The 26,258-nt window shown below is 36.9% G+C and overlaps 1 long non-coding RNA gene across 1 annotated transcript; it reads left to right on the top strand.

Annotated features, from left to right (window-relative positions):
• Positions 1–4,260: 4,260 nt before the first annotated feature.
• LOC149161133 (uncharacterized) lies at positions 4,261–11,885 on the top strand. The gene is made up of 3 exons (XR_016261840.1): positions 4,261–4,861; positions 8,649–9,955; positions 10,962–11,885. It is a non-coding gene; the product is annotated as an uncharacterized LOC149161133 (long non-coding RNA).
• The last annotated feature ends 14,373 nt before the right edge of the window (positions 11,886–26,258 follow it).

Consider the following 26,258-nt stretch of genomic DNA (forward strand, 5'->3'; position numbering starts at 1 on the left):
ATATTTCGGACAGTGGACTTAGTCCGGAATCCGCATAGCAATCACTTGGCAAATTGGCCAATTGCGATACAGGTCACGGATTATTAACTTAAATTACATATTAAAAATGTTAATGAATTATTAAAAATGTTAATGAATCGCTTTTAGCTCAAGGTTAAAAATATATATATATAATTTTTTTAAAACTTTTGATTTTTAAATATGCCCGTCAGATTGACGGTCTTAAAAATTATTGGCAAGTTCCCCCTGACGTGGAGATTTGAAACGTGAAAGTATTTTACGTGTAAAAACGCTAAATACGGGCATACGGGCGTCAAATTTAACCCCTGCCGCCGAGTGACCATTTAAAGTAAATACATTAAATGTTTCATTGTCGTTGTCAATGCGTTGTACAAAGGCCACGCTGGTTGACAGCACGGGTGCTAAAGTGAACCTTTTACACTGAATAAAATATTGCCAACTTTTAAAAATCATATTTTTTTAGTTTTACCTCAAAAGTCACACGTACCGTCTTTACTTTTCAAAATCTTTTGTACCGAATTTACTTTTTATTGCATATATATGGTTATTCTCTATTGAATTGAATATTTTGTGAATTAAAAATTATTTTTTAATTTTTTAAAATATGAATTTTGTAAATTAAAAACTAAATTTTATATTTTGTGAATTAAAAAATATTTTAATTTTAAAATATGAATTTTGTAAATTAAAAACTAAATTTTAGGTTTTTTTTTTAAATATAAATTGATATTTTAATTGGGTGATGTATATTGCTTTTAAATTGAACGGTTAGATATGAAAATCATATTTATTTATATTTATTTTAATTTGGAATTGTGGAGACCACCAAATCACTTTTCATTCTCATATTATATATATATATCTTTTTTAATATCTTGTTCATGTTTGATAAGTTCCGAATTAAAGTAAATGCAGATTAATTTATATAAATTAATATCAATATAAATTTATTAGATTAAATATAAATAAAAAATATTTTTAATTAAAAAAAAATATATATATATATATATATATATTTTTCTAAGTAAAGACTAGTTCTATATTAAAAAGAGAAAATTATGTACATGGTGGACAGTCCTTCCGAGGAGGCCGAGGCCAGTCCTCAATCAAAAAAACCTGAACAATACTGACGAACCGGTCAAGCGGTTTTACAAAATATGCTTCATAGTTCTGATTTGTCCTGACATTCTGACTAACTGGACTCGGACTACATTTACCATAAACAACAGAAATCGTAACTAGACAGAGCCATTTAACATAGTTGACTCTAGAACAAGGTATAACAACTGTATTGACAGTACTAACAACTAGGGGCATTAGACTGAAACAAACAGGGTGAAAAAGCTGCAGAATCCACAACACAAGTTCAAAAAAGCTTGACATATGCACCCGAAGAAGATTAGACCTCCTGGCTGAGCGACGCTTGCTGCTCCTTTTTCTCCGGGCTTGGTGAGGGCAGCCAAGTGACAAATCCATCCTCATCTAGAATCGGCTCTCCGCGAGAGTCAGTGACCAGGTGAAGCCAGCCAAGACCATGCTGAGAATGTTCGCTGGCCTTTTCCTCGTTCTTGGCAGGGTTGGAAGGCGGAGGCTCTTCCTGGACCGGGGTTTCCTCATATAAAGAATCAGTCCTGTAAACCAGACCATTCATGTCCCCCAGGAGAATGCTGCTTTCCTGTGCGCTTGTGGAATTAGGGGAAGTCGAGCTGGTGGTGCGAGGCTCCTCCTCTGAGATATACACAGTGAAATTTAACGTAACCACTGGACGAATTAGCCTGCTTTGGAACCTGAGGCGGAAAGATTGGTATGAACTGCTTGGGATAAATCTCTCCTGGTCCGATGGCGGAGATGAGGGGGAAGCAGAGGTAATCGGGACTACATTCTGCACGTCCGCAGGAGCGAGGCCAGTTCTGAGGCCAGACCGACCCCCTCGTCGCGGAACACCCCTGCTACGCGGCATAGCACCCAGAGCGATAGACCTGAAACGCCACTCGAGCCTGAGAACACTGGAGGCGTGAGGAATTATGAGCGTAGCACAAGCATCAATCGAAGAATTCTGGCCATAAACTTGAACAGGCCTCATATTATAAAGAGCTGAGACATTAACTGCCGCGGGAGAATGGCACATTTCCTTAAGCCTGGATCGCATCAAGGACTGAGTAGCCATGCTCGCCTTGAATGCAAATTCCCCTCGAACCTGAGCAGACATGAAATCACCTGCCTTGAACTGCAACTTATAACTACCAACGCAGACCTCGGAGTACGCCTGCCTGCCAACCGTCAGGCTTGATGGTGCGGTGGCGTGATGCATCATTAATAGCTGGAGTTAACACCCGCATCCGGGTATTAAAAAATATATATTTAATTATTATTTCTTATTTTAATATTTAATCAAATTGAAATATAAAAAATTATTTTAAATTTTATTTATAAATATTTTATATGAAAACAAATTTAGTTGCAATAATGAAAATGGGAAAATATTTAAGTAAATGCAATTAGAATAAATTATTTGGTGGCAAGAAATAAAATAATAAGGAAAAAGTGGCAGTATTTTTTTTTTGGGGTAGTTTTCACATATTTTCATAATAAAAATTATTAAATATGAATTTAAATTATAAGTGGAACTATTTGTAAATCAATTCCAAACACCAAAATTCAAGTGCTTATTTTATTAATTTTAATTTTTAACACTATTTTTAAGTAATTTGATGAGTCAAAATGTTTGCAAAACAAGACATTACAACATCTCTTACATACTAGGTTGGAGAGTTGCTCTTGGCACAATAATTATTAGGTGGATAGTAGGTATTTAATCTCTACATGATCTTCTAGAATTTCTTAGCAATATTCACAAATCAAGAGTTGAGATTTATTTCAAAAGTAGTTATATCATTTTAGCCATTTTAATTAAATTACTTAATTAAAAAAATGTCATAGAAACATGTGGCATAGGAACATGAGTTATGGTTTTTTTGGCATGTGGTATTAATAAGTCATGTTATTGACCCATGTCTATTTATAAGTTAAGAATTTCCATGATCAAGTGGAGGTGAATCTCCATGATTAAGAATCTTGGTATATGTTATTTTTAAATGTAAATATGTTTAACTCATATACTAATGCAACCATATAAATTAAATGGTAGCACACAAGATTCTAGATGCATCAATCCATTATAAATGCCAAAAAAACTTGGCCATGACATATCTCACATTTGCTAGATTATAAAAAAAATCATAAAAAATAACTAAATTAGAACTTTATTTTAAATTGTTTTTATTATTATAAAAATAATTAATATATGAGTTAAACAACATTCTTAATCATAGAAATTCACCCCACTTTATCATGGAGATTTTTAACTTGTAAATAACTTTTGTTATGATACTATGGCCCAATATCATGACTTATCAACACCCATCAACACAATTAATTACTTTTATAACTAATAATTTAAAATGAAGTTATAATTTAGCTATTTTTTATGATTTTTTTAAATTTTGATAATGTCATATATATAATAAGGTAAGTGCTTTGATGCTTATAGATGGTCACTAGCAATTTAATTTATATGGCTAAACTAGTGCTATATATATTGTTAAAAATGATATCTCATACTCTATTTTTTAATTATTTTTTTGAAAATTTAATAAGTGAACAAGGGACAAAATTGTTATTAACATTTTGTATCTTGGTTTTTTGTGTACAAGGTTGAGGTGGTTTGATTGGGAAAGAATATGACTTTTATACGAGTTGCAATGATGATATTAATAAGATATTAGTTCTTAAGTATATATAGAAATTAAAATATCATATATATAAACTTTTTCTTTTTTCTTTAATGTAAATATGAAGTATTACTTTTGATTGTTAACTTCATTTCTTAGATTAGAAAAAACAAAGTAATGATCCAAGACAATAAGACATCCAACTAGTATAAAGTCACTATACTTTTATGAACCACCAATAAACTATTTCTTAAATAAAAAAACCAATAAACTATTTCTTAGGTCAAAGAAAACAAAATAATGATCCAAGACAATAAGACATGCCACAAGTGTAAAGTTTTATACTTTCATTAACCACCAATAAACTATTTCAAATAAGAGAGATAGTCCATCCCATCACAATCCACCCATAAAGAGACCACACTTTATTTGATGATGTTGTTAGCAAGGATCTATTTTAGGTAAGAGAGAAAGTCTATCCTATTACAATCCAATAATTGAGAGAATGTGGTTTTATTTACCCGTGATGCATAGCAAACACACTCCAGAAATCAAACACACTCCAGAAATCCAACTGCCCTCTTTTAAAAAGGTTTACAAAATCCCACATGAATCAACCCGGAAGCGCTGAACCTGATAACTACCTATAAAAGTCGCAGCGGGGGAGAGTGTTGTTGCAGATATCAGGCCCTGGATGGAGCTTAGGCCGTTTGTTTTGTGAGCCAACTTTCCTCAATGTTTCCAAGTCCGAGTTCCGAGGTATGCTTGCTTATTTTCTCTGGCTGTATCAACTTTCATGTGCTGTGTAAATCGGACGAAGAGGATGGCTGGATCCTCTTATTTGTTGTGATATTCTCACGAAGATCACACAGAGCATCTTGATACAGCTCCAGTGCGCTTTCTTCCTTTAAGATTGGAATAGGTTGTAGTGGCAGCTCCAGGTGCTCTTTCTTTCTTCCTTAAAGATTGGAGTAGATGGGAGTGGATTCTTCGTGCAGCTTCTGATCTGAAGGGTTGGCGTTGTCTATTCAGCAGATCGATTGCACTTTCACCTTGTCTCTGCAGCAGATCGAATGCACTTCTGTATCCCAGCCCTCGCCGAAAGCCGGGTAAATAAATCTGTATGGTTCCGATAATCTTCGTGGATTTCAAGGTTTTAGGAGGTCACATATTTAAATAGATTTTTAGGGTTTTTAGTTAATTTGGTGGATTTCAAAATTCCCCGAGGTCATGTTCATCGAATCATTCATTGTGTTTCCTGATCCAATTGAGACCAGAATCTATTACGATTCACGGATTCGTATAACGTTGCACATTCATGGTGTTTATAGATCCCGTTGAAACCAGAATGTATTAGACCGATTTCCAGGAAATCATCTTTGGCCCAGGTTCATGTTTTACAGATTTGGAATAGGTGTAAGATCATACTTCTATCTTAATTTTTGAATAATAAGTAATCAGATGTTCAAGAGCGAAGAATTATGTGATAAATTTAAATTTGGATTTAATAGTTGATAAATTTAGATTTGAAAATAAAGGAAAATGTGATGCTTTTGATATTTAATAATCTAAGTTTAGATTAGAGATAGATTAAAACTAATTCATATTAATAATTAAATTTAATTAATATTTTTTTTTTAAAATTGAATTTATCGAACATTTAATTTTAAAGGAGTTGTCTATAATGCGATTTTTTGGAGATTCTGGTGACGGAATCCGGTGGAAGAAATTGAGGTTAAATCTTGATTTGTTGCAGTTAAAATGGTTTTTTAACTGCATATTTGGATTCAGCACCCTCGAAAACCCCCTGGGACGCTTTCATTGTGCAGAAACTAGCTATCAAACTTGCGATTCCAATAAATCCCTGCCGGATTTCGACCGGAAAAACCCGCCGAAAAAGCTTTCAAAAAATCTCGTTATAGACAACTGCAATTTTAAATATAAATTTTAATCATTTAATTTTTTTGGAACAGTATTTACTTTTACAGAGGCTTTTATTATATTTCAATATTTTAAATTAATTAATATTTTTTTAAATTGAATTTATCGAACAATTTTTTTACATATAAATTTTAATCATTTAATTATTGGAACCGTATTGACTTTTACGAAACTTTTTATTATATTTTAATATTTTAAGATATTTTTAAGATAATAAAAAATATATTATTATAGAATTGAGGGTTTTGTAGTTATGAGAGATTTTTTTAGTGCAAATCACTAGTGTGATTCATTATCAAGACAAGTTGAAGAATTAGATCCTCAGAGTTGCTTCCCTTTCTTTAATATTCCCTCTCCCACCAAGTGTTTTGAAAGAAGACACATACGAAACAATATTTTCATGCTAGTTCCCACCATTGCTCGACTCAAAAATTGGGTGTCCTCAACACCCTTGTCACTCGTGCCTTAAGAATCTCTGATGATAAGAGCTTCGAAAAAGAAAAATCTCATCTCCTTAATGTCTTTGTTGAAAATGGTTATAGTAGTTGGGTCAGAAAGCTTTCCTCAAAGCTGCCAAGAATGTGTTAACTAAAAGACAACCAAAAGAGCGGGTCCAGGTGTCCATTTTCCTTTGTGCAAGGGACCACTGATAAGATTGCGAAGATTCTTAAGAAGTATAATGCTTAAGAAGCATAATGTTCCCTCAACCTTTAGACCCCTTAACACCATCTGTAAGTCCCTCAGATCAGTGAAGGATCCTATTGACCCTAAGGACATGAAAGGGGTTTATATTATTCCTTGTTCCTGTGGGACCCCCTATATATATTGGTGAGACTGGACGCTCCATTAATCAAAGAATTAGTGACGCTCCATTAATCAAAGGATTAGTGACGCTCCATTAATCAAAGGATTAGTGACGCTCCATTAATCAAAGGATTAGTGAGCACGAAGCTGACCTTAAGCATAGGAGAACCAAGTCTTCTGCCTTAGCAGAGCATGTAGAGAAAACCAAACATCATGTTTGTATAGAAGGAGAAAACCAAACATCATGTTTGTATAGAAGAAGCCAGTGTTATCACCGCAAAATAATGCTTAAGAAGCATAATGTTCCCTCAACCTTTAGACCCCTTAACACCATCTGTAAGTCCCTCAGATCAGTGAAGGATCCTATTGACCCTAAGGACATGAAAGGGGTTTATATTATTCCTTGTTCCTGTGGGACCCCCTATATATATTGGTGAGACTGGACGCTCCATTAATCAAAGAATTAGTGACGCTCCATTAATCAAAGGATTAGTGAGCACGAAGCTGACCTTAAGCATAGGAGAACCAAGTCTTCTGCCTTAGCAGAGCATGTAGAGAAAACCAAACATCATGTTTGTATAGAAGGAGAAAACCAAACATCATGTTTGTATAGAAGAAGCCAGTGTTATCACCGCAAATTTAGGGAAGTCTTTGAGATTGAAAAAACGCAAATTTAGGGAAGTCTTTGAGATTGAAAAAAGGTTGAGCAATCTCAATAGGGAGGACAGCTAGAAGATCAATAGTTGTTGGGTCCCAACCCTCTCTTCCTAGTAGTTTTCTTCTTTTTCTCCCCTCCCTCTTTGTATACCCTGTTCTAGTTTTCTTATTAGTTTTTTTCCCTGTAACCTTCTCTTTTTGACCTTTGTTCCCTGGTGGGATTGTCTTTAGAGTATGAGTTTTTTAATAGCATTTAATTTATGCTTAATTAATAAATAAAAAATAATGACTTTAATATTGAAATCATTCTATTTATAATTAAATAAACAAGTTAAAACAATTAATATACAATTAAATATATTTATAACTTAAGTTAAAACAATTAATATACAATTAAATAAACTTACAACGTGTAATGATTTATTCTTAATATGTAATACGTTTTTATATATATAATTTATTCTTAATATGTAATACGTTTATATATATATATATATATATATTTAATATAAAATCGAAATTAATAAAAAATTAGTTAACATTTTTGAAAAAAAATTCATTTGTCCCATGATTTTTTAATGTAATAACTAATTATTAATTATTATAATTTAATAATTAATGAATTCCATATCTTTAACTTACTTTAATTTTTCATGTTTAATTTAAATATAGTTTTGCCTCCTTTCGTTTGGCTCTATCTATTTAACATGCAATCTGCATCTGATTTTTCAACTTGCCTTGATGATGAACCACACTGGTTGGTTCGAAACCCGTAGAAAAATGAAATATCATATGATTTACTCTGATTGGTTCGAAACCCGTAAAAAAATGAAATATCATATGATTTACTCCAAAAAATCTCTCATAATATATTATTACTAAAAATATATTTTATCAATTAAAAAATTATATTTCAATAATTATTTAAAATATCAATAATTCAAATTTGTAACATACTAATGCTTTAAAATGTCAATAATTCAAATTTGTAATTCATAAATACAATTCCAACCATTTCGATTTGTAATTGATTACTTGTTGATCATCAAATTTAATTTGGGTATAATTTGGGCTTTTGAATACCAGTGTTATTTGAGCAACTCAACGCAATTTCAACCCTTTAAATTTGTACTTGACAATTTATTTCATTGTATTTGACCAGCTGTAATTTGAGTATTAATTTGGGTATAATTTGGGCTTCAAATACCAGTGTTATTTGAGCAACTCAACGCAATTTCAACCCTTTAAATTTGTACTTCACAATTTATTTCATTGTATTTGACCAGCTGTAATTTAAGTATTTTACAGGTTACATAATTTAAGTATTTTATAGTTCAATTTATTTCATTTGACCAGTCATAAATAATGATTATGATTGTAAGTATAATTATTATATTTGTAAGCGTAAGTTTCTACAATGAATTAATGTAATGTATAGTATGATTTTTCAAAATTATATTGTAATATTCCTAATGATTATTTTTTACTTAACAGGACAAGAGAGCTAAAGCTTTATCCTGGAGGATGAAGGTGTAAGAAAAAAGATCTTCCATGCACAAACCATTGGAATCCATCAGCTCTGTAAACTTTGGTATTGGATTACGATGACTAATCATTAATTATTAAATTTCTCCCTCGTGATCCCAAAACAAGAGTACCTAGTAAGTATTAGGGGCTGGTCAAGGTAGTTGTTGGCTCTTCTCTTCATCATCTTCCAACCCCACTTTTGTAACGAATGATCAGAGCTCCTGGCTTTAAGGTGGGCTTTCCATTAGTTTTTGCCTAAGTTACAGTTTAACCAAATGACATTACAGTGGGTGTCATAAAATAAAATAATGATTTAAAAATTAGACACTTTAATTTATTTTAACTTTTCAAGATATTAAAATTTTTGGAACTACACATCTCATGTCGTTGATGTTAAAAAATTGGATTCCTATATACTTTCAAAATTAATTTGATTTATTTAAATAATTGATTAAAAGAGATCCGATCTGTTTCTGATTAAGAAATTCGATCTCGTCATGCTTTATAATTCAAAATTAAATTAATTAAATATTTGATAAAAAATATTTATATATTTAACATTAATTTAATCTAAATATAGAATTAATAAAAACTTAAAATGAATGAATCTAATAATGGTTAACAAAGTGTCAGTTGTGCTGAGTAACGTTGGTGAGTGCATAATTTTATCGCTCTTCCATCTGCAAGAAATCATCGAAATAATCATAGTGATTGCATCTCATTTGCAATCTAACAGCGTTAGTGTTGATGTTAACGGAAGTTTGGATTTTTTTTTAAAAGTGAGGGTTAGTATTTTATAAGTTTTTTCAATATATAAAAGCATGGTTATTTGCGTAGCTGTAATAACTATTTTTTAAATAGAGTTGATTTGATATCCTCTTAACATCAAATAAGAACATAAACCATAAATCATTGCTAAAACCATTGTTAAATGAACATAAGACTAAAAAAACATAAACAATTTTAGAATGAAAAAGTCCAAAACTGTCTTTCCAAGTAGTCTAAAATTCAAAAGAAATTATATCCGATCAAAGAATAAGATCATCGTCTAATTATTAAATCTAAATTGTTTATATTTTTATAATCTAACTATAACAATTTATTAGGTTAGTAAATTACTTAAATACTTCTTAATCTCATTACATTCATATTTTTCCAGTTCTCCAATACCATTTCTTAACTACCAGAAAGAGATATCGATTTCAATGGTTTGTGGAAGGAAGATCTTTTCGCTGGCACAAGTCAAATGTTAAATGGTTACTTTTGCAGATGAAGTATGGAATGTTAAATACCTAAAATTGTATGAAGAAACAAGCCAATGCGCTTTGCTTCGTGTTTTTGAGGAGACTGGAAATGGGATACTTCTGTTTACTTTTTTTATTTTATGATATACCGTCTCTACACTTTTTGTTAAATGTTAAATGCGGAAGGAATTTTTGGTTTCTGTCCTTACCATTAATACTATAATATTATGGAATAGGCTATAGTCTGACTTTTCGGAGATTCCGGTCATCCGTAAAACGTACAATTCCGGCACCCCGTTCAGTCAATCCGCTAGCATCGCCGGAACCCCTCTCCATTACGGTCGGCCGCCGTTCAGTCAGCTTAGCTGGCCTCCGTTACCGTCCGCCCTACATTAATGTTATCGCGCTCAATTTCAATTTTGAACTACCGCCATACCCTCCCTCCCCTGCTTGCAGCACCGAGCAACCTGCATCTCAACATCCCCTGCTTCCACGCGCACACAGAACCATCCACACGCACACGAAACCACAGAAATCCCCAATTCACCGAGCACTGAGCATTTTCGGCAATCATCCTCAACTGTGGTCGATCACCCTGTCCACCACCGAGCATCGACACAACGAACTCCGCATCTTCAAGAATAGTGCAGCAATCATCCTCAACTGTGGTCGAGCACCCTGTCCACCACCGAGCATCGACACAACAAACTCCGCATCTTCAAGAATAGTGCTATTTTCGGATGACCGGAATCTCCAAAAAGTCGCACTATAGCCTATTCCGTTTCACTAGCAGAAGCAGCAAGAAGGTCAGTTTTCCACTACAGCACTGCAACTCCCTCATTTTTCCACTACAGCACTGCAACTCCCTCATTTTTCCCACTCCTCAAGCTTATCCTTCTGACTTCAGTTCCCATCCTGTGAATCCACCATCCAAACAGCTCGATGACGACAACCAAATTAGCCCAAGCATTGTTCTGATAATTATAATCCAGACAGTAATATATTTTCTCTCTGCATGTCTTCACGTTTTAATCAGATACTTGGCAACATCTCCCAATAGAGACTCCAACAGCTCAGGGGCCATAGGCGCAATCGAAGGGCAACTGCAGCAGCTGTTTCACCTCCATGACGCAGGGGTTGAGCAGGCATTCATTGATGCATTACCAGTCTTTCTATACAAGGCTGTCAAGGGACTCAAAGAAGACTCAGATTGTGCAATTTGTCTGCATAAGTTTCAAGCAGAAGATAAGATACGTTTGCTTCCCAAGTGCAGCCATGCTTTTCATTTAGAATGCTTTGACACCTGGTTGTTATCTCATTCCACTTGCTCATTGTGTAGAGAAAGTCTGCTGCATATTTCTCAAATCTCCCACCTGCAGGTCCAGGCTTGAGTTTTGAGTCAGGGGATGAAAATAGAGACAGAGAAGCTGAGGAACAATCCCATTTGCAGGACCATTTGGCGTTTTGTGGAGATATACAACCAGTGGGGATTAACCAGTTTCAATCTTAGGCCCCTCAAGGCCCAGAAGAGCCATGTAACCTTCAGGTGCAGGATAACAACGAAAGGGGGAAGGTTATGGTAATGCCTATAAAACCTGGCAAATTTAGGAATACCGCAGATAGTAGAAAGAGTGAAACAGGAAATGTTCCAGAGAGTAGCAGGGACTTTCGGAGATGTTACTCGATGGGTTCATATGAGTGTGCTATAGATCCTTCAAATCTTGAAGTAGTCATAGCGGTTGCCCCTTGTAGAAGGCAAACGGCCATTCGACTACCATTGACACCAGGGCATAGACATGCTTTCTCAGAATGCATAACACAATATGCAGAAATGAGCCACAATCGACTGTCTCCTTCCACAGAAATTGTCTCTGAGAGCAGGACATTGATCAAGGCCATGGAGAGATGGAGATGCATTTGTCGATATAGATCTGGAAAGTGAGGGCCACAGGACGACTGAGGTAAATGAGAGAAAGGTTGAGATCAGCAACAGTAACAGGTGGCGTAAAATCAATACAGGGGAACAACCAGGATCACTGGACAAGTTGGGTCGTTCGAGGAGAGCTTTCTCTTTCAGATTAGGTGTATTAGGTGATGTCAAACCTAGGTAAACTGGGGGCAATAGACGCTGAATGTCTGAGACAGAAGTATTTGCAGGATGGAAGGATGATGCCAGCCTTATAAGGGAGGCCAAGGCCAAGGCCAACTTGAATGTGAGTGAACCAATACCTGATAGGGAGAATTCCACTACAGATTATACAACGAGCACCAGCGAGGCTACTGCATCTTTTGGGATGAGGACTATCAATTGGTTAGTGGGTAGACAAAAACGAGCAGTTCCTCTGCATCTGCAACATGGTATGTGGCAGAACAAAAGTGATTTGCATTAAAAACGAACATGTTTTGTCATTTTACTTTTTATAACCAAAAAAGTTTCCATTCCTGCAACTGTCTCTCTTCTCGAAAGCCTTCCTCTCTGTCAAAGCACTATTTTTTCCCTATACTATACATCAAATTTTCTATTCCAGTTATCTGAAAAATATTAAATACCTTTGTAGCTAATGCTTTTAAGAAATTTGGTTTTTTTTTTCACGACAGAAAAAGCACAATAGTATTTATATAAGGAATATAAAAGAGTCAAAATGTACATTCATCCAAAACATAGAAATATGTCCCAAAGTTCTGAGACTGCACATAAGCAGAGCCATATTTTGAAAGAGCGTGATCAGGCCTTAAAAAACCGCAGAGATAGAACACAGAAAAAAACATTCGTGCCAAGATGAAACCATATCAAGAGAGAACCATAGACAAAATCAAGATCTTGACAAAAAGCCCACAGCTTGTATGCAACCAAGATGCGCCGAGAGATAGAGGTGAACCCTGCTCAACCAAAACATTGAAAACAGCATCATATATAGCATAAGAAGAAAAGACAATGGGAACTGAGAAATAGAAGAGAAAACCCAAGAGAAACCATCGATCTGCATTAGAGAAAGCTAGAAGTCAGGAGGGAAAAATTCCTGAATGGGAAAGTTTTTTCCCCCGAAGGAAACCTGAAGATGCCAGAAACCTGGTGCTGCATGTAGACCCTTTTTAGATAAGGAGTCAGCCATTTGATTTTGTTCCCTGCAGATGTAGTTGACTGAGCCACCTTTTAAAGAGTTCCAAAAAAAACTGATCCGATCTAGCCGCCCCACGAGATGAGGCCTGGAGATGGAGTTTTTCCCAGAGACAATCCACCAGGACTTTTGAGTCTCCAAAAATAGAAACATCTTGAAGATTTAAAAAGAGACAGAAGCTCATGAGACTTGCGAGAGCCATCGCCTCAACCAACATGTTTGTACCCCTCCCCCCATTCCAATGCATAGAGAAAAGACTGTCTTCGTTTGCTACAATATAAAAACCACAGCCACATAGCCACATAACCCCTTCTGCTCAGCACCATCATAAAACGCCCTAGGCAAAGAAGAAGATACCTGTGAGAGATTTTACCAACCCGCTCCTTCAGCTTGGGAGAGGAATGCGGAATTTCCTCATAGTGAGCATTAATGATGAAAAAGATTTCCATAAACGAGGTCCTATTGTCATTGAAGATATAGTTGTTCCGCCACTTCCAAATGCACTAGAAAGTAATGATAAAAATTGATCTCCATGAGACTTTTTGTTCGCTGCACCATAGGAATGCTTCATTTATCGAAGCATGAGACTTGTGCTGGATACCAAAGCATTTTTCCAAAAGCATCCATAATTGACGAGAGCCTTTGCAATTTAGAAATAAGTGAAAGTTATTTTCCCCTGCTGATCTGCAAATGGGGCAAATGCCCGGACCCTGCCATCCACGCTTGTTTAGATTCTCCCAAGACAGATTCTTATTATGGAAGGTCAGCCATGCAAAGAAGACCATTTTGGATGGACACCCTGATTTCCAGAAGATACACGAAAAGGAGATATTGCATGAGGATTTTTTGCAACTAATCAAATACTGATATATGTCTTTTACTCGCATGGAACCCATCTTGTTTGCGTTTCTCCAAATAAGACAGTCATGCTTGGACGAGCGGAAAATGCCACAGTTCTGGAGCCTTGTCCTGATATTTTCCCATATCAGAGTGAGATCAGCGGGCATATGTAAACTTTTAGCATCACACCATATAGGGATAGGGCCTTGCCATCTTGCGATCAGACCGTCCCAAAAGAAGATACCCTTCCTGTGAAGAAAAGACAATAAGGATTCAGGAACGCTGATTTCCTCTGTGCCACTCAGAAAAACGTCTTTTCCAATAAGAATCTTTTTTCCAGATTGAAAGCTCCATATTAGATTTTCCAGGAACAGACTTTCGATTTTACGGAGGCTTAACCAGATTGACGATCCATGAGAGGATCCTATCCTTCCTTTTCTGAACCAAAAGGATATGTTCTTCCTGCCCAGATACTTTTCCTGTATTATGTTGCTCCAAATCCCTTTCTCGTATAACCCCCTCCATAAAGTCTTGCACAGAAGGGCCTTCCTGAAAGTCCTCATGTCTAACAGACCCCATCCACCCATGCTTCTTGGCAGAGAAATATAGGATAGCTTCGAGAGATGATATTTCTTTTTTCCCACCTGACCACCCTAGATAAAGTTTGCGGTGAGCTTGTTCATTGATTGAATTATGGTCGCGGGGAGGAAAAACAGATGTGCCTAGTAAACTGCCATCTGATTTAGAACTGATTATGCCAATACAACTCTCCCCGCCAAAGAAAGACTTCTATACTCCCAAGCTGATATCTTCTTGAAGTATCTCTCATGTGTCCATTGCCAATCCATCTTTGAGTATCTATTTGCTTTTAACATAAAACCCAGGTACTTGATTCCATTACTGATGGAATTTACCTCAATACCGAAAAGATCAGATAACCATGCCAGCTCTTCCTGGTTTATATCACTGTGATATATAATAGACTTCGAGCTATTTATCTGCAAACCAAATGCCTTTTGGAAATTTTGAAGAATTTCGTAGTAACACAACCAAGTTATTCTGCATAAAATGCCAAACATTATAACATCATCAACGAAAAGATTGTGAGAGATTGAAATGTTCCTGCATATTTTCATCGGGAGACACTTTTTTCTTTTACAGCCTTGTTGATATGAAGACTGAGGGAATTCATAGCCAAAATAAATAAAAGCGGGGACAGGGGGCAGCCTTGGCGAAGGCCTCTAGACGCTAGGAAGAAGGCAGATGGGATCCCATTGACAATGACTGCATAATTCACCTTTTCTACGCATGCCATGACCCAGTTTATCATATTAGCTCTTAATCCAACCTTTGCTAGCAAACATCTGATGAATGCCCAATCCATGCAATCATAAGCTTTGCAGAGGTCGACTTTTAGAATGACTGCATCACTTTTTTTAGCATGGATGGCAAAAAGACCTTCTTGAGTTGTTGCAACCGCGTCTAAAATGTTCCTCCCCTGTAAAAAAGCATGCTGATCCTTTGATAAGAAAGTAGACAAAGTTCCTTTTATTCTTTCAGCGATAATTTTTTATATGCTTTTGTAAGAAATATTACATAGAGAGATCGGACGGAAATCCGTGAAAGAGATTGCTTCTCCTTTTTTGGGATGAGAGCTATATTAGTGGATGATGTTTTCTGGTTTATGCTGCCTGACATCCTAGTCCCTTCCACCATTTTTAGCAGGTCAGATTTTATGATATCAAAAAAGTGACAAAAAAACTCAATTGACCACCCATCCGGGCCAGGGCATTTGTCCCTTTTAAAAGCTTTTAAAGTTTTGAGCAATTCCTCCTTGGTAACTGGTTGAAAAATTTGATTATTTGTGTCCTCATCGAACATCTGAGGATACACTTCAATGCCCCACAAAATATCCAGAAACGACCTGTTTTCCGATCTCTTATATTGCCTTTCAAAGAATCTCACTGCCTCTTTTGAGATTTCCTCTTGGGAATATAAAAAGCCCCCTCTTCCATCACTTATTTTCCAGATTGAGTTTTTTTCCCTCCTTGCGCTTGCGAATTTATGGAAGAACTTTGTTTTCTTGTCCCCTTCTCTTAGCCATAAAGCCCTACTCTTCAGCCTCCAGAATAATTCCTCTTGTTCTAAATTTTTTTATTTCTTCCTTTGTAACTCCTTAATATGGCATCTCATTTGAAAAGACATGCAATTAGAAGCCATAGCTTCCAATGCATAATCTAACTCCTTTTGAATTTTTCGAAGGTCAGATCTATTGGATTGCCTTTTCTTAAATTGCCACTCTTTTACCACCTTCCTTAAATGATCCATTTTATATCTGAATGTCATACAAATCGAGCAAAGATTTGAAGGTAGCATCTCGCACCAGACTTTCTTAATGAGGTCATTAAAAGCTGGGTCTTCCAGATACGTCCTATTGAATTTGAAGGAGTATCCCTTCCTGAAACCTTTTTCCTTCCACCCCAACAAAATCGGTCTATGATCAGAAATGAACACTTTTTCAATCGATGAGAAAGGCATTCCCATCTTGTCAATTAAGCTGGCATGAAGAATAAAACGATTAAGCCTCTTTGCGATATATGTTTTTTCAGTTCTTCCATTTTCCCACGTCGGATGCATCTGAGCTGGGAGGATGTCCACGAAATTCCTTCTCAGTAGCTCATTTTTTATTCTTTCAGCCAACGGATCCTTTTTCCTGTTAATGCCCCATATTTCATCCATATTTAGAGTGATATTTAAATCCCCTGCAATCAGTAAATTTTCAATGTCAAAAACTTCAGAAACAAAAAGTTTCTCCCAGAACGACATTCTGTTCCTGTAAGGAGCATAAACATTTAAGATATTAACGGGGAATTTATGACCCCTTATTTGGGCCGAGATCAAAATTCCCGCCAGACAGTTGTATGTTTTTGCCATGATCCAGTCCGCATCCCACAGGACTGCTAATCCGCTCGAGAGCCCATTTGCTTCTACAGCCGATATATACCAGGAAGGAAACATTTTCCTAAAATAAGAAATTGCAACAGAGGAGGCATGCATGGTTTCCTGGATTAAGATAATCTTGGGTCTGACTGAGAAGAAAAAATCCTTTAACTCCAAAAATTTATTCCCTGCCCCCAGCCCTCGAATGTTCATAGATATGATAAAATTCATTTTGAAAGCTTCTCGGCCATGCTTGCTCTAAGAGGCCTCTCATCAGTCATTTCTACAATAGGGACATCAATAAGTGACAATTTACGGATTCCTCTGCCCCCACCCTCACCTCTTCCTCTAAAGTGCCTGTTGCCCCTGTTATTTTTCCTTCTCACCGTAATGTTGCTAGCGGAATTTGGACTGATGAGAGGAGATTTTTGGGTGCCAGGTTTATGGATGGTGAGAGCTCTGAGCTCCAGTGACTTCTTGGAAAGCAGGAAATCCAAATCACTGCCTATAGAATTAGAGGGCGAGGAAGACAGAGAATTAGCGGGGGTGGGGGCTATCAAGATGTCCTTACCTTTCCCGGCCGAAGAAACTGTCTTTTCAGGAGATGGGGATGACTGTATAATATGAATTTCATTTCTTCTCCTTTTGAAAGGATGAGGAATCGGGGGTGGATTGGGGACCTCATGATCAGAGGTCGGCTTCAGGGGAGGCATAAGCGGGGATATGAGTGAAAAAGGGATATCATGATTGGAGGCAGGTTCTAAAGGAGGCATAGAAGGGGATATAGGCTCCACAGGGGAGAGGGTTTTAGCCTGCGATGGAGGGCGATGAGGATCATCAGATGAGGTCTTCTGCATTTCCTCAGATCCGGAGGAGGACCGGCTCTTCGTGGATGGAGATTTCCCCGAATCCGGGCAAGGAGAGATTATCCTACCAAAATTTTCTTTGAATTGATGAGTTCATGGAATTTTCGACTATTGTGAAGACGTCGAGAACAGTTCCTAATTAGATGGCCAGTGTGATGGCACTCTGAGCACCTAAAAGGAACCCCCCAATAGTCTAATCTTTGCCTAATTTTCAGCTCCTTCCAGAGAATTTCGATATGATCCGGAAATCCTCCCCTGTACGATTTATCTATCAGCACCCACGCCACTCTTTTATCTTTTTCTCCCAGACACCAAGGATCAACGTAAACACACTTTCCTATGGCATTCCCAATTTCGACTAAGGTTTCTTTTGACCGTAATTCTAATGGCAGATCGGGGAGCTTGACCCAAATGAAGTTGTTTGAAGGGGTGTTCCTTAGCGGATTGAAACCCATGTACCATCTGTGCAATACCAGGAAGCTTCTATTATAGACCCACTGATGCTTCAGAACGGTTTCCAGATCACTTGGTTTAAGAAAATGAAAGCAGTACCATTCCTTTAGGAGGTTGGCTATAATAGGAACATACCCTATTAGCGGTTTCCACTGAGACGCGAGCCAACTTCTCATCTTAGAGTCATTCATTACCGAGAAGTGCCATCGCCCGATTAAGGCGTTTCCTTGGAGGCTAGCTATGCGATCATCAAGGTGGTTACTTACTATTCTAATGGCTGCGGGAGGAGGAACAGTCTTGACCGGTTTATGGATTTTCTGATATGAACCTTCTTCCGAATCCTTTCCAATATGATCAACTTCATTTAGTTTGGGAATTCGAGAAGGTCCTTCCTTTCGCTGATCAGAACCAGCCAAGTCATTCTGTGGGACCGATGGTCGAATCGGCAAGTCCTCCACAGTGGACTGCCAGTCAAATGACAACTTGGCATTTTCATGGATTTTTTCTGCTTGAATGGCAGCTTGTAACATCTCCTCCGTAGCAGATGTGTCGGATAGTAACTCCATTCTTGAATGAGCCACCAACTCTTACCTCATAGGTACCACAAAAATCCAGAAAGAGATATGGATTGGACAAGAGGTACAACTTACACCTGAGCAAAAATCCTAGAGAAAGAAGGATAGAAATACGGTCTTCTGACTGGAGGACTGACAAAGGAAACCTCGAGAACATAAGGACTCTTTTCCCAAAAGGATGATAGTTATGAAAATGCCATCTGTCCTCCTATCTTAAAAGAGGTGACGACATCATGAGCTAGACATCAGACAGGCGGGAGGGAATTTGAAAAATGACAACTTCCACTTAATTCATTCGATCAGATTGCATCCCAAGGATTATTCAGGATGTCATCGCCAGAGATGTACTTTTGGTCATCTTTTGGTTGCCTGAGGAGAAACCAGCCCGGAAAAACCAGGGAAAAAGCCAGCCCAAAAAAACCAGGAGGGATCAAAAGGTGGCGACCTAGAGCCAAGGCTTATGAGCAATTCAGACAAAATCCAGGATAGAGACCTTCACGAAACTTCTTCGGGATATACTACGCAGCAACATAAAAACCCACATATACACCACCAGGGACCTAGTTTAAAACGGACATCTGTGCATGGCTTGGAAATAACAAAGAAGCTCTGAATCTTTAAAGCAGTTATCCATAACCAGTTTAAGATTGAATTCCCAGACATGTGTAATTGACCCATTAATCACTAGAGATTTGTAATTCATAAGTTTGCTTCCTAAAAACATTTACGCTTATCTGCTATGCCAAATCATCCTTGAAGCACTATTTTTTAAATATATCATACATCAAATTTTCTATTCCAGTTAGCTGAAAAATATTAAATGTGTTTGTATGTAATGCTTTTAACAATTTTGTTATATTGTGTTGACTTAGATACTAAGTAGTCAGCGATATCATAGCTATTGTCGATTATTGAAGTGTATGCTTTGGTTGTTTAAAACATCTGAAAGTTATCCTCTTGTTGAATGCATGTAAAATTTGTTTACAGCAGACTGAGGGCAGTGGAACGAGTTCTACAAAAACATATATATTGAGTAACAACGAAAATCCAATTTTCATAATCGTGGCGGTTTATTTTTATGTGGTTTTGTACCTTATAACAAATTTTGCAAATAAATGATATTAGTTTTTTTAATTTAAATGTATTTTAATGTTGAATTAAAATGAAGCAGGTTGTTTTTCATCATATCAGTGAAAAAATGATTTTGTATGGTTGTTTTTGTTTGGCTTCAATAATTTTGTAAAGAAGTTAAATGCTAAGAAGTCAAGCTATTAATTTTAGAAGGAGAAATATTTGTTCAACTTATTATACATATTATCAAAATAAAGTATATGGAAACAAACAAATATTGTATCTCAATATAAGAGTTGGTCTAGTGATAGATTAAAAATGAGATATCAAAGAAGAAGATTTGCTAGATAAACTATTAGTCATTCATGTTTGGGTAAAGAAAAGGTAAAAAACAAGTTGTGGCAAAAATAAAAATGAAACATTGTCATATGTATGAGCAAGTAAGATAGAAGCAATTAGTTTAGTATGAAGATTTGAGTTGCTTATTAAACTTGTTGAGTTTGCCAAAACAAAATGTAGTTATATTAAAAATGTTTTAGAGCATCACCAGAAAAGAGTGTATTGTAGGTTGATAGAACTTTGAGACAAAGCACATCAAGGCTATAAAGATGCAAATTTTTGTAATTTTGTCTCTCAAAGATCCTATAAAATACACAAGATCACTCTTGTTGCTACAACAAATGTCTTGGGCGTTCTCTTATTGTTGTTCTCAAGTTGTTCCTATTGACTTTAGGCAACAACTCTTTAAGGATAAATTCATACTGATTTGAAATCTCTTTTTGAAGGAGTCTCAATTCTTCTTTGATTTCCCTTTTCAACATCTTTGAATTCCTCTGTTCTGAAAGACAATACACCATTTCCCAAGTCCATATAATGGCAAAATGCTTGCCAGTTTATGTTCCAAGAGTTGTAGCACATGATAGAGTACAAAAAATATTATAGGTATTGAGGACTCTACACAGATCACACTTGAAAATAGGTGGCCAGTTTGATCTCTAGAAACCAAATCAGTAATCCATGCATCAATTAGGGGGCAAGGGGTGTAATACCTAGTTCGGCACTCAATCAGTCTCCGCTTGTGTTGATGCTCTGGGCAAGCAAGGATGCATGGGTGTGCTCTGGGCAAGCGGGGATGCAAGGGTGCACTCTGGGCAAGCAGTGTGCTGCAGGGCAAAGTTGTGGAGTCAGTACTGAGCGCGGGATGCAAGGGAATTGAATTCAAATTGAGTGCGGCTCGAAGTTGGTGAGTTAATGGTGCGGCAACAAGTTAGGAGCATCGACGAGTTAATGCATGCAGCGGGACGGTAATGGAGCAGGAGACGGATGGTAATAGAGATGGGTTCGTCAATGTCAGCGCACTGACTGACAATGTGAACTTGGTGTCAAAATAGTGCACTTTTTGAATGACCAGAATCTCCGAAAAGTTGCACTACAATCTACTCCTAATGTTATGTACAAATATTAAGTTGCAGTGTTAGATGGTAAGATAGTTAATTACCCCGTAGTTTGTTTTTAGTTTAATATTTATTTCATTATATAGTTTGTTTGTACTTTAATATTTATTTCATTATATAGAAGATATTATAAGTTTGAGTTGTGAAATATAATTATTTTGAATTATAAATTTGATTAATCACTATGAAATTCTCTAAAGTTCACCGAACCTCAATTTTTCTTAAATTCACCAAATATCAACCATGATACAAATTATATATGTAATTTCCAAATACTCTCATCTCAAAATGGACTTGTTAATGCTAATCTATATTTGACATTAAATACGGTATTGAATTTTTACAGCGTCTCGTTCATGCAATTAGCGTATCATGTAGGCTCATAAACATATTTGTGTTATTCATTGTTATTCACGTAGAATCAAATAAAGTACATTTATATTCAATTTACCTTTATAAGCATAAAACTTATATGTAACTATCAAGACAATGACATTATTAATAATAATACACAACCCAAGCTCAAAAAGCAAGTTAAAACTTTCTAAGAAATATACAAAAGCTAGCAAACCTTAATGGTCTAAACTAAGCCAAAATTGTTTAGGAAATATACAAAAACCATTTAGCCTCAACGGTCTAAACTAATAATCAAGTGACCCAAAAAGAACTACAACCACTCTTTCATGCAATTAGCTTATCACATAAAAAATGATGTCGGCCCATAAACATATATTTGTGTTATTGTGTTAGGCCCCTATACTACTAGTGTAACCCCTTATTGTTAATAGTACAACCCCCTTATTATATTGTTGTACCCACATAGTGCTCATATTGTTATTATTGTGCCCCATAGAAGCCCACTATTGTTATTATTGTGCCCTTACATTATTATTGTTATGTCGGCTCTGATTATATTATGACCCCTTAGACTCTTATATATAGAAATGAGGTCTTGTCATTTGTATCATCCAAGAATTGTTCATTTGTGTAATGTAAAGGAGGTTGCCCCCTCGAAGAGGCTAAATTCTAAAGCGTTGATCTATCTTTTCTATCTTTTTGTGCGCTGGTTTCATAACATAAAATCAAATAAAGTACATTTATATTCAATTTACCTTTATAAGCATAAAATTTATATGTAACTATCCAGACAATGACAATATTAATAGTAATACACAACCCAAACTCAAAAAGCAAGTTAAAACTTTCTAGGAAATATACAAAAACTAGCAAACCTTAATGGTCTAAACTAAGCCAAAATTGTTTAGGAAATATACAAAAACCATTTAGCCTCAATGGTCTAAACTAATAATCAAGTGACCCAAAAAGAACCACTGTCACTCTTTCATGCAATTAGCTTATCACATAAAAAATGGTGTAGGCCCATAAACATATATTTGTGTTATTGGCTTCATTGTTATTTACATAGAATCAAATAAAGCACATACATATTCAGTCTAGTTTCATAAGCATAAGACTTACATGTAATTATCCACAAGTATTAATAGTAATACACAACCCAGACTAAAAAAGAAAGCTAAAACTGTCCAGGAAATAGACAAAAACTAGCAAGCTTTAGTGGTCTAAACTAATAAGCAACCCAAAAAGAGCTACAACCAAAATTGTAGATGACTAAGTGTTTGCCAAGAACTAGAATTGGGATTTCTTATGTCCATCAACACTTTCAAAAAGACAAAATAGAACACCAAATAGACTATGGCTTAAAAAAGAGCAATTGTGCTTCCATTTTAAAAAACATTACTATAAAATTCTTCATACAATAGATAACATGTGACCAAGTACAATGCCCTTTTAGATAAAGAGTCCAATGCTGTGTTCAATTTACAATGCATATGATGAAAACTAATAATCTTGAAACTTTCCTTCATCTCTAGAATCCTTGATTTACAGTAATCCAAATTGAAGACCTTCAAACTGAGTTGTACCTGTGAACCAATCTATCGTACATTTGGAATCACTAAGAATTTGAAAACATCTTATTTTTTTTAAGTTGGCAAGATACATAAATGCCTAGCAAGCGATCATTTAGACTTTTGAATTTGTACTTTTTTTCAATACTAATTCTATATTGGTAGGACAATCCAAATTGAAGACCTCAAACTGAGTTGTACTTGTGAACCAATCTATTGTACATTTGGAATCACTAAGAATTTGAAAACATCTTATTTTTTTTAAGTTGGCAAGATACATAAATGCCTAGTAAGCAATCATTTAGACTTTTGAATTTGTACTTTTTTCTAATACTAATTCTATATTGGTAAGACTTGTTTCTTTTTTTTCTTGAGTTGCACCATCAAAGAAACCCATTTGATAATATTGTAACAATCTAGGAAATGTGTTGGACTTTTCTTTTCTTTTCTTTTTTGTTTCATATTGAAGAGCCATAATTGCGGGAGTTTAAATACCAATATTAATCGTTGTGTTTTTTAAAATAACCTTGCTTTTTAAGATCCATACATATAAGATGAACATGCTTGCTTGGCTCTATCGCAATTCTTCCAACTTTAAAAGAGTCTAACTTTAGAAGAGTCTGAAATGGCGAACAAGCTTAGGGTGATCAAAGCGTCCATGTGGAGTTATGCTATAGAAACCCATAATTAAATAAAATGCCACAAAGATAAAAACCTCCTCTTAAGATTCCAATAATTTTAAAACCTCCCCAAAAGTGACATGTCTTATCTTCTATTTAATGACTGTAACTTGTAAGACTAAATTCTATTTTACAACGAACAAAAAAAATCCAAAGTTTCTTCATAAATTTTACAAAAACTAGACAAATTTGAACAAATCTTTTTTCTAAATTAATTTTTTTTTTTTGTAGGCTAAGATGGTGCTCATTCTATTACTTCGATCAAAAAGAACATTACATCAGTTCATAAAACAGTATCTGCCCGCCCTCTAGGGGAAACCGGGTCATATTTCCATCTGTAATTCTTAATAGCATCCCAAAAAAAATATGTCCACAGTCTGATGGAATTTGCTAAATAAACTATGCAGTCCTGAAACTTACTAAAACTATTACAAAAGCTACTGCTTTGTATGATATGCATTCTCCTATCTTTGACAAAAACAAAGCTATAACCACAAAAATTTTTGCAAGTTCTAAACATATCTTGAGTTATTCATGGTCTTCCGCAGGTTGCTGCAACGCCTCTTCCGCTTGCTCCTGCTGGTCCCGTGTTAGCATTTGCTGGATGGTGTTCAATTTCTCCTCCATCCTCATCATGGCTTCGTCCTGTTTCAGCATGGCTACTCGCAGAAAACTCAGTTCCCGACGGATGTCAGGGCCTCCCTTAGCCAAATTCACCATTTCCTTCGCCACTTGCAACAACGCCTTGGCCAGGATTCCCTTCATCACCCAGTAGAGGTGAAGGGACTGTTTATATAAGGACATGCGTCCTCTGGTTTGACCCAGGTCGTGCAGTAGGAAAGTCCAGTCTTCTAATTCCTCATCTGACTGATCATTCCTCATCTGACTGATCTTGGGTGGCTTCCTCTTCAAGCCTCTGCATTACCTTGCGAACCGCCTGGTTGGAAAAGCGAAGGAAAGCCTGTTCGGCTTTGCGCACACGGTCCGTAGCAGTCTCTTTCGGCTTCCTGTTCCTTCTCGGCCCCCGCCTGGAAGTTTCCCCAGCCTCCTTTCCATGCCCCTTTCGACCACGGGCTCTCTTGCTGGCCCGGTCATCTCCTTTGTTAGCAACGGTTCCGCGCTTCCTCAACCCATAACGCCGAATCATCATATCCTCAGCACCCGCAGGGTTCTCGTTCACCTGCTCGGTTCCTTCCTCAACCAGGTGCTCGTGATGACGCCCGCTGTCCTTAGCCGCGTCCGGGGTGATGTCTTCCTCCGAGTCGTCCTGTACCTCCCAAACAGAGAAGGAAGGCTCCTCCTGCATGAGGTTCTTGCCCTTTCTATCACTGGTTTCCTCCCCTACGCCCTGATGCTCCATCGCCTGTCTCTGCCTCTGCCTAGTCTCCATAATTCCCAGGGGATCGTCCCTCTTCAATCCCTGGTCTCCAGGACTGTTCGCTGCTGTTTTATGCCTCTCAATGGAGCCCGCCCCTCTTGCCCGGATGATGAACTCTCGCAATTCCTTCACCATCAACCCGCTTCGATTATATAGAGTATTCTTTGCCGCGGGGACGCAGAAGATACCGGTTATCGAATGCCGCCGGTCACTCTCCGGTGAACCACTCCTCCCTGCCATCTTATCATTACTCATTCCCTCTGCTGTGAATCCTGATGAGCCGCCTCCATCTCCAGTCATAGTTCGGGCATTAAGAACCTTGCGTTGAGTGAACTTATTCCCAACCGTTTCACCTGCCACCGTAGTACTGTCGCCCCGATCTAAGTCCTTCGTCCTGCTGTCTGGCATGATGATTTTGACAAATCCCGATTGCATCCTAATCTTACATCTGGCTCTCCACAATTCCCTATTAATCCGACCCGCTGGACCGCGCATTATCCTCCGTGGCTTGAACATGATCCATCTTGATGAGGTCTGCCAGCTCCTTCCACTCCTGATTACCTTCTATGGCTCTCCACTGGCTGTCAATTGAACTACCACGTCCATTGCAGCCCCAATTCGCCAACCAGTCTGCAGCCTGATTCCCTTTTCGACGCACATGGCGTATGATGCTGTAGTCTATACGTTTAATCAAGCTGGCTATTTCTTGGACAATGCCTGCGGTCCTCCAGCTTTTGGTTACTTTCTCCCAACCTTGCCCATTGTTGAGTCTCCTCAACATGTCCACAGCCAACTGCGAATCCCCTGTAATTTCTAGGTTGGTATAGCCATTCCTAATGGCAATTCGTAAACCTTGGTGCAGGGCCCAAAACTCAGCCTCATTATTGGTCATTTGTCCCCCCCATTCGGCATAGATCCACCTAACTTGATTATTACTGTCTCTAAAGATCCCCCCAAATCCAGCTTCTCCCGGGTTGCCCTTCGAGGCCCCGTCAAAGTTAAGCTTGATAAATTGGTCCCTCGGGTACG

This window comes from Pinus tabuliformis, chromosome 5_2 (assembly GCF_031772625.1).
Source record: "Pinus tabuliformis cultivar Carrire ecotype Pingquan chromosome 5_2, CPIR1, whole genome shotgun sequence".
Classification (NCBI taxonomy): domain Eukaryota; kingdom Viridiplantae; phylum Streptophyta; class Pinopsida; order Pinales; family Pinaceae; genus Pinus; species Pinus tabuliformis.